Below are 10,700 nucleotides of genomic sequence, written 5' to 3'. Positions count from 1 at the left end.
TAGGGAGTACATCATTTTTCTGGGGGACAAAAGGGAAATAAGTCATAGTAGGGATACTTAAGGGCAACGATTGGCTAAATTGAAGTGGACATACTTATTATGCCAACAAAACATATACGTGTCACATCTGTCATCGTCGTTAATATATAAATAAATAAATAACTGAGAAAGCGCATCCGTCACGTGTTCGAGATCCTTTGTACCATGTCATTCTTCCGCCAACGTATTCTTAGGTAATGCTTGCCTACAACCAATTCCTCTTCACCGGTCTCCATCTTAGTCACAGTAATCCTTTAAAATGGTATACGTTTGCGCTTTCACGTGTTTTCAGATTCTTTGTAACATCTCAATCCGCACTCTCAATTATGACACTCACGAATGCACTCGCGCGCGCTCCCACGCTTATGTGACTGTCTTGAAGAATAGATAATCGAGTTACACGAGCCATTTTTCCAAAGGAAATTTCATTGACCGCCTGATTGAATCGAGTTACACGTGTTCGAATCTCAATGGCTTTGAGTACATATATATCGTTGTAAAGAAGAGGAACATAATAGAAACATGCCAAATTCGAAGTTTGATTTGTTTCTTTTTGTTTGGGTATATAAAACGTCAAATTTAAGCATCTGAAAGTCAAAGACTCAATATACAGTAGATGGATTGGTTTTGGTAAAGCATCTTTGGGAATATCCTAAGATGATGCATTTTCTGGAAACATCTTGTTGGGGAAAGTAGCAAGTAATCACCCTTCAATGAACAGTTCAAAAAAAGAACTTTTATGGCTTATTTTACAATTTTTGGGGGCTTGTTTTATGTTTGGGCGTACGGTGCATTATCAACGAATTTTGTGGCTCATTTTATGCATTTTTGTCTCCCAAGATATGAGTTTTTCCGTTGTTTATAAATTTTTGGGGTTACTTTTGTGATTTTTGTGCTATTGATTATGAATTTTTGTGGTGTTGGTTGTCAAATTTGTGGTAAAAAAAAAAAAGATAGCGCAATCTCATAAAAGACAGCACAAATATATGAATTTGTGTCTTGTTGTATACAATTTTTTGTGGCGTGATTTATAAATTTTTGTGGTAGTGTTTATGACTTCTTGTGGCCTAATCACCAATTTTTGGGCTATTCAATTACAATATTTTAAGATCTCTATTTTTAGGGAATGACAGTTTTTAAAAATATTCAATTACAATATTTTTGAAAACCGCTGTTCAAAATATTGTGAGATCTCTCTTCTTCTTCTTCTTTGTAATCCAATTACAATATTTAAGATCTCTATTCAATTGAATTTAAAATTTTCTTCATCAATTGATATATGAAATTTTTGGGTATTCAATTACAATATTTTTAGGCATGTTTACATTATGGCCTTGTCCATGCAATTGGTATATGATGGTAAAGTATTACATCTATTTAAGATCCCTATTACTTGTAGTTTTCTGAATTAGTGTAAAGAATTTATAATTGTCTGCGCAAGTATTTTATTTTTTATTTAAGAAACGACTTTTGTATTAATTGGACTAAACTTATGGGATGAAGAAATCATTAAAATTTAGGAAACGGTCAAAACTTATATAAATTTTAATATTTTAAGGCTCCAGTAACTATTTCCATTTCAAAATGAGAGCGGAGAAACAATCGCATTATTTTGGATACATTTAGGCACCGTTACGCTGAGGTTCTTATTATGCACAAAAGTCTGATAAAACTATTATTCTTGGTTATAAAGCACCTCCTTCTATTTATTTATCTGTAATATAAAATGTTGGATTGGTACTAGAAGTGTTTCCTTTCGACAATTACCAACTTGCCCCAAACTATTTTGTTTGGTACACCAACCATGACAGTTGGTTGGTTGATTGCGTTGGTTAACTTCTTTTTCATTATATCCAAGTCTAGATATGTGGCGATGCTAGCCAGGAAGAAAGAGTATTTTTTTAACTAATCCATCAATAAAGAAACAAAAAATAGACCATGAAGAGATTTTCATTTTTCCGAAGTTTTGCATGTTGAAAAAATGGAAGATTTGTTCATATATTTTGGTGAACCTAAATATGAAACAAATTAATTTTTAAAGATGAATGAGAATTGTCTCATTATTGGTATTGGGAAAGCTTAGGGAAGTGCACGGGCTCATTGTCATCAAACACTTGAATGCGACCTGGGGCCGGGACTCATAATTCGTGGGCCCGCGACCTATGATCCGAGATCTGTGGTTTGTGATTTGTGGTTTGGTCTAGGATTTTTTGGAATTTACGAATTAGTTGTGCCCAACTAATTAGTGCTGGGTTGAATGCCCAGAGTAATTCTGACACTTTAATTACGAATCAATTACTGGATTAAATAGCTAACCCCTAAATAGTTTCAAATCTTCCCTAAATTAACATGTAATACTGTAATTGGTTTTGTTTGCTTGAGCTTAGGGTTTGGTGTTTTGCGCCTAGCACACTTGTTTGGGCTAGGTTTCTTTTTGAGTGTTTTGTTGGTGTCATACCAACATTTAGGGTGTTTATTATTTTTCTATTTTTATATAAAAAGAATTATGAGGTGAGGTATTACAGTTGTGCGTGATGCTTCATGGTGCATTATTACAAGGTTTCTCTTTTGTATCATTTATTTAATGGTATAGAAATCCCTTTTTTGCTGATAAAAAATATAAATAAACTTGTGATTTCTCAAGCAACAGTGTTAAATTAACAATCAAATACATAAATTAACAATGTTAAATATATATAAATTTAAAAAAACGGCATATTTACAATAATAAGTACTCTGTATAACCATTATATAAGATTTATTTATAGTAAAAAGAAGTGTGGGGAGAGAGAGAGGAGGGCTGCTAGCAGTAGCATTAGCATAGGAGTACTGCTATTGGTACCGATGGTACCGTAGAGAAAATGCACCGACGGCCACCAGACGGTCGTTTTCGGCCACCGGACGGCCGATCCGAGCCGTCCAAAAATTTCAAAAAACAAAACCAAGTGGGCCTACACGAGAATCAACGGCATCCGAGATGTGTAGGATACTTGATCTGAGAACCCATTTTTCGTGTATATACACGTATATACATATATAGACGAAAAGGGATGCTCGGATCAAGTACCCTACACACCTCGGATGCCGTTGATTCTCGCATAGCCCACTCGGTTTTGTTTTTTAAAACTTTTGGACTGCTCGGATCGGTCGTCCGGTGGCCGGAGACGGCCTTCCGGTGGCCGTCGGTACATTTTCCCTACGGTACCATCGGTACCAATAGGATTTTCGATTAGCATAGTGTAATGTATCCTTAATGAGTGAAACAAAGAAAGCAACAAGAGAGACATAACGAGTGCGTGTGCAACAGAGGAGGCGTGAAATTAAATGAGTGCATGGGTAACGTGCGTGAAATTTTTGAGGAGGACTTAGTGGGACATAATCTCATGGGGAGGACCCCTCAAGCCATGAACTAAAATAGGCCAATATATAAGTCCATTCTTTTCTAGTGTAATAACATCGCCAAGGGGCCTAATTTTAAACTTAAGGCCCATGAGGGTGAAAAAAGTGACGGGCCCAAACGGCTCATTTTAAACTTAAAAGACCTAGAGAGGCATAAAAAAGTGCCTTGCTTAAAAAATGATAGAAAATTCTAAAATTAGCCCAATAGGCAGACAATAGTAAGTGTGTGAATGTATATTAAAGGATGTAAAAAATAATACATAAAAATATGTATTTTTCTTATCTTCTAGTGTATTTATCGTTAGCCTAGTAGGCTGACAATAGCAAGACCAAAAAATGATTAGATGTGGTGTGTCTCAGTGAGAAATATTTTTTTGAACTGTACCGTTCCATAAACTAAAAAAAGTACTAATTTTCAAATAAGTTTTTTTTTTTTTTTTGCAACTTTCAAGTTTTAAAATAATGGGTTTATTGAAATCTAAAAATATGTAATATGGATCTTGAAAGATCTCTCCTTTTATACGATGCAAAAAAAAACATTGAAAAGTATTTTCTAAGCACATTATTTTTAAGTTTTAAAAATTAAAAATAAGTACTTATTTTGTAAGAAGTTTTGTGGAATGGGGTAGTACATCATTTTTTCCCAATTCCTTAGCTTTTAAAACCTTTTTTTTTTTTCGAACAAAGAGAGGGCAAGAACATGAGATAAAAAAGCGTGTAAGGTCAAGTTTTTATTTGGCAAATCCCATGACAAAAATACATTGATTTGTATCTCTTATTATTGAGTTGAAATTTATTCTTTATTTATTTCTAGAGTGTCTTTTTAGGAAATGGAGGGAAATCAAATCGTTTGTAATTGAGAGGATTTGTTTTTAGGATCTAAATCAATTATATTGTGATTGAGAGATAGAGAAGGAAAAGGATGGAAGGAATCAAAGGAATTCGTAATCAAGGCAAATGAATAAGGAAAGAGGATCTCAAAATTCGTGAGTTAAAAAGGCAACGTGCATCAGTTGTGATTGCTCGAGCAACTCCGAACAAACCTATACAGGTGCTTAAGCAACTTGACAGATTTCATCCATCAATATATATGCAGCTCACTTGGGATTTCAAAGGGACCGAATATATGAGTACAGCCCCTCTCTTGCTCCAAAACAGAGAAATATCTAAGGGAAATTTTTAGTTTGTCTCTTGGAAAAAGATATTATCGTTTGATCATCAAACCTCCAGATTAATTCCAAGACCCTTCTCCAAACTTTGTGATTGCTAATTGAAGTGTTTTTCCGGTGGATACCGATGGTGGATTCCGTAGGTTATTGGAAGGCTTGAGCGATTCAAGGCAGCGGCGGTCAAGCACCGGGTGCGGTGAACGAGTGATTCGGCAATCAAACCGTGGTCAACCGAGAGCGATTCTAGGTTGTAAGTATAGGTTTGTTTGTAACCGTACAATGAGTTATAGTGCATGATTTCCTTCCCGTGGTTTTTACCCATTTAAGGGGTTTTCCACGTATATCCGTGTGTTCGATATTGTTCATTGTTTATCGCTTTTAAATAGCGAAAAAGGAATTTTCAAAGCGAATATGAATTATGTCATGCTCTCGATTTTTAACATAAATAATAATCATTTACAATAAATAAAATCACCACTGGAGTACCAATAATACCCAAATAACATTTTTTCCTCTGTTCACAAATTTAAATTCAAATGTTACAATCCTTGGTTGAAGCCGACAGTTTACATTAATTATTCTTCCAAATACTACTTTCAAATCCAATGCAAATTGTCGCCGCTTTTATACCTTCGAGTGACATGATCAACAAGCACGATATGCACACCATGTCAACTTCTTTGTTTTTTACCTGGAAATGATAGGTTGAGCTACATTAGCCCAGTAGAGAGATCTATACTCAAGCTATAAGTAAATGCGATAAAACATGCAATAAGAGTGAATGATTCCCAATAAACGAACAAGAGATACAAAGGGGTATCACAATGAACCGACGGACTACGACTACGAGATTCTATACATCTTAAAGATATCTCTAACCATTCGTACATCAAACTAGGGGCAATATTAAACACACATCAATCTAAATAACCTACTACAATTTCTCAAACCATTTTAAGACTCCTCTATGAACATCACAATTAGCCTCCTCATTTCCTATCATTCGTATTAAGCCCATTTTTCATAAAAACATTTCCTTTTAGTTGCCAAAATAATTTCGAGAAAACTCTCGACCTTTACAAGTCAAGCTCTGGTGATTCGAGCTTGAATGCCGGAATCCGTTGATATGTGCGCAAATACCGGAACCGTTAATTCGCTCAGAAAAATCAGAAATTTTTTCATAAAAATCCTTTTTTCCAAAACCAAATTCCTTTCTTTTCAAAAACTTTGATAGAATCAATCGTTTATCTCTTTTTTTAACGGTCACCATCTCAAGCAGAAAACAGTTCAAGTAACAACATATACTTTTGACGTAAACTAAAACATTATTCGTTTTATGAGAAATTCAACTGTATTACCACACTTTGCGTTATAGTGAACTCTCTTTCCACCTAGGTTTTCGCATTACCACACCTTGCGTTGCGGGACCCTCTATTCAAATTCTCAACTCACAAATACACACATACATTGTCAATCTTTATACGAGCAAGCAACATCCCCTAATTCACATTCTTTCTATCATCATAATACAATGTACCATAAACTAGTAAACATGTCACATTGTACAATGATAAAATACTTTAAGTTCACGTTATCCCTCTAAGTCTATCACAACGCCCTTTGTCACATACCGAACCCACAAATGACTCCACAACACACCACCCACTAGGTTTTAAACGAGAATCTTATAAAACTAGTGCCAAAGGAGCATAGGAAGATCAATAAGACGAAACACAAGGATAAGAGTTACCCTATTCACATCCGGACCGCTAGGCAAGCCCTTATCGACCAATTAAGCGCCCCACATCATACTGTATAGCCTACGACGTTCGACAATCTCTCTACAATACGTTTTCCAATTTCACTAATCACTACGTTGTGTCATAGCACCTAACACGTCTATACCGTCCATCCTATCATGCCACAATGATTCCCAAGCATAATCAATCTCATAAGTTGCATTTCGAGTAAGCTACCACTTTTTCTTTAATGACGGAAGACGAACGGAACAAGGGTAGTTTAGGTAAACCAAAGGAATATAATTAAGCAAGCTTGAAATAGGTTAGGAGGTGTCCAAAAGGGATTAGAAGTGATCGGGGCTCAATATGGTTTATATAACACAAAACAGCATGAAAGCTGTCCAGAGAGGGGAGGGATCGATTCCCCCATGACTAGGAATTGATCCTTGGTGCTGCTGGACCAGAGAAAGAGATGGGGGATTGATCCCCCATGCATGGGGATCGATACCCATGCAATTTTGGGCGATTTTCTGCAGATTGATGGTCTAAACTCGATTAAAGCATCAAATTAACTCATAAACACATATAATAAGTAAGAAATCACTACCTCAATGATAAAAAATCGAAGTTCAAGCTCCAACAACTAAGCCCTAACTGTCCAAGCATCCAAATCCTACAAGAATGGGTTCTAGCACGAACCCACGTGATTCAAGGCTTGTACCGTGGTTATATGATGGATTGATGGTTGTAATATGAAGAGGTAAAGGTTGAATGGTGGGTTTTGAGCTCAAAGGAGGGAGGGAGGGAGAGAGAGAGAGAGAGAGAGAGAGAGAGAGAGAGAGATTTTTGAGGTTTTTAATCCCCTAAACACACATCCCTTTATATATACTCACACACACGCCAAATTACATTTTCACTCCTCTAACTAACAATCTTTTCACAATAATCTTCGAATCAAATCAACTCCACACATTTCACATTAACCCCAACTTCACGTAACTTAAAAAAAGTCACATTTTCCTCAATTTCCAATATCGATTAAACCCTTAAACATTTTTTAGAATTACGGGTCTCGACAAATTAAACATCAAGAAAAAAGATTATAGATTAAAAGAGACAAGAAAGATACATGCGTTTGAAAATTTTCTAATCTTCGATAGATTTTTTTTCTAAAGTTCATTTATCTATTTTTATTCTATTTTGTAAAATTTTGTTAAATACCTCATTTTCAAGGTTCGCCTCAAGTGGTAATGGTTGAGTTGTGCAATAATAAGGGGTAAAATGAGTTACCCTATTTCGCTAAGATTCTTATTTTTTAAGTATTTATTTTTCATTTTACGAGACATATTATTCTCTAATAATACAATATATTTAATTTAAAAAATAAAGTATTTATTTGAAAAATAAGTACTTTCAAATAAATACTTATTTAGAAAGTAAGAGGTCGGTCCTACTTTTTAGGTTTGGTTTCAACCCAACCCTAAATAAAGTTTTCAAACGTAAATAGACTCGGTTATGTTGTTTGATGACTTTTTTACCCTTTCGTGGACTATGTGATTTGTTCCCACACGCTTCTCTTTGCCTCAAACCAAACCCGCATATCTGAAACTCCTCCAGATTACATCTCTCTTTATGTTCACATCTCGTCTTCGTCACTAGTTAACAAGAGGAAGAAATCAACGGGGATAATTCACAGCTCCTTCGTAGCCGCCACTGGAATTATTCAAATCTACAACGACTTCGTGAAGCCCACGACATCTTATTGGCAGCCTCAGGAGTACCTTTGTTGCTGCATCGCCTATTGTTCGAGAAGTTCTTGATGGACAATTTCGATAGTGGTGAATTTTTAGAGATCGAGGCCGTCGAGGACGGTCGCTAATATAGAAGTGAAAAGAAAAGGAAATAAAATCAGGATATAACACACGTCTTCAACCAGCCTTCGACGAGATCTCCACCATGATCCGCGAGGTCGACGACGACGGCCACTTCGACCTCGGCGAGTTCAGCTAGCTCAACACCAAAGGACGTCGACTCCGATGAGTTCATCGATCTCATTCTCATATGACCTCCCTCAATCCGACGCCTTGCTGATCAAACACCACATCTTCCGGCCAAATTCTTCAACGATGGATGCCCTAAGATGATGTGGGGGCTTCCATGGCAGTAAATGGAGAGATGGTGGGTTATTGGATATCAAACATGATGGGGTTGAGTTGAGTTAAACAAGACGATGAACAATTGATTATATTTGTAGGAATTCACCAGAAATTTCTTTGGTTGAAGAGCATCGCCCTGCAAGCTTGCAACCATGGAGTAATATATTTATTTTCTAGTACCATATTCACGTTTGGGGGTGGGGTAATTCCGTAATAACTTTCGTTTGGCTTTTGGGATCCATTAAATAATTTCATTTTGAAATTTGATTTTGGGACTATGGGAACTTTCTGTGTTACGGTATATGAAAGGTGGGTAGTGTATTTTACTTCTTTTTTTTTCAATTTTTATTTGTGTGTACATTTTCTATGAGAACTGCGTATTTTTCTATGAGAACTATGTGCTATTCATGAGAACTGTGTGTTGTTCATGAGAACTTTTATATTATCCATGAGAACTATCTATTAGAACTGTGTACTATATATTTTTATGAGAAATGTGTATTTTAGTATGTGGTAAGACTATGTGAACTATATATTTGTAACACCCCTGAATTTTGGTCAATAAAAATTTCGTAAAATATTTGAATTTTATTTTTACTTTTTATATTCTTTATATATTTTCGATATTTCGTGATAATTAGATTTTCGTCCCTAAATTTTTAGCCGTTGGCTAATTAGTTTTCCGAGCACATAGAACTAGATTCTAAACCGATTAGTTAGAAACCAACTATGCAGTTCTTTGGATCCTTTACCCATTGGGTAATAACCGTTAGGAAAGTTAGTGACCCTTGGGTAATAGAGTTTTTTGACCAATAAAGTACCGATGTGACTAGGAAATCTTTCAATAAAGTTGATTTGACTAGTCATAATAAAGGAATCTTGTACCTTAGTTCCTAGAAGCCAACCTTGTCACTTCAAACTTTCTCATCAAATTTACTTTATTCTTTATCCATTGGTCAATAATGGTTAGGGAAATTTTTGTCTATTGGATAATAAGCTTTTCATTATAATATTTGACTAAAGTACATGTAGTCTTTTAAGAAATCTTATTTTAAGTATAAAAGTACTTGTACTTCTTTTATCCATTGGTCTTTACCCGCTAGGAAAATTATTACCCATTGGTTAATACCATTAGTCATTCTTTAATTGACTTGTACTTGAAAGACTTGAAGATTTGACTTGTACCATAAGATTCTTTAGTACTTTATATTATTCTTTAAAGGGCAAATTTCACTTAGCTCCCCTGAGGTTTCTGACAATTACATGCACTTACCTCCCCTGTCAGGGTTAGCAAGTAACAGAACCTAACGGGGGAAACAAAAATACTTATTTGCCCATGGTATTATACTGAATAAAGAAAGCTGGATAAAAGAACAAGGAAGAATAAAGAAAATGCAAAAAATAAAAGGGAAAAGTATACAGTGTTTTAGCTACCTACCCACCACGTGTAGTGTAGGGTTGTGATGTGTAAGGGAAAAGTTTACATGTGCCGCGTGTTTTTTAGCTTTTTGAGACCGTTTGGGCCTCCAAACGAGCCTTTGAACTGTTTTTGGGCTATTTTTGTTTCGCTTATAACTTTTCGTTCGTAGAAAACTCTGTTTCAGTCCATTCTTTTTTCAGAACTCTTGTTTTTGCCCCACTGACACAAGCTTCTTCTCTCTCCGGACACAGCTTTCTCTCTAAAATCAAGTGTTCCAAATTACAATCCGTTTGAATGGGTGAGGAAATTTTATTTTATTTATCATTTAATTCTAAAGGGTCATAATTAAATTTTGACTATAGGGCTCTCGTTGATTAACCTTAAGAAAATGGTAGAATCAACTATCTCTTAGGACTAACCAACGAGAGCCGAGAGTCAAAATTTAATTATGACCCTTCAGAATTAAATGATAAAAAAAATAAAATCTTCTCACCCATTCAAACAGATTGAAATTTGGAACACTTAACCAAATTTAACGAAAATAAATTAAGTGTTCCGAATTTCAATTCGTTTGAATGGGTGGGAAGATTTTATGTTTCTGATCATTTAATTCTAAATGGTCATAATTAAATTTTGACTATAGGACTCTTGTTGGTTAGTCCTAAGAGATATTTGATTCTACAATTTTCTTAGGGTTAATCAACGAGAGCCCTATAGTCAAAATTTAATTATGACCATTTAGTATAAAATGATCAGAATTTCTATCAGTTCAAACAAA

This window comes from Rhododendron vialii, chromosome 5a (assembly GCF_030253575.1).
Source record: "Rhododendron vialii isolate Sample 1 chromosome 5a, ASM3025357v1".
NCBI classification, from domain to species: Eukaryota; Viridiplantae; Streptophyta; class Magnoliopsida; order Ericales; family Ericaceae; genus Rhododendron; species Rhododendron vialii.
The sequence above is the reverse complement of the archived record's forward strand: the minus strand, read 5'-3'. Positions refer to the sequence as shown.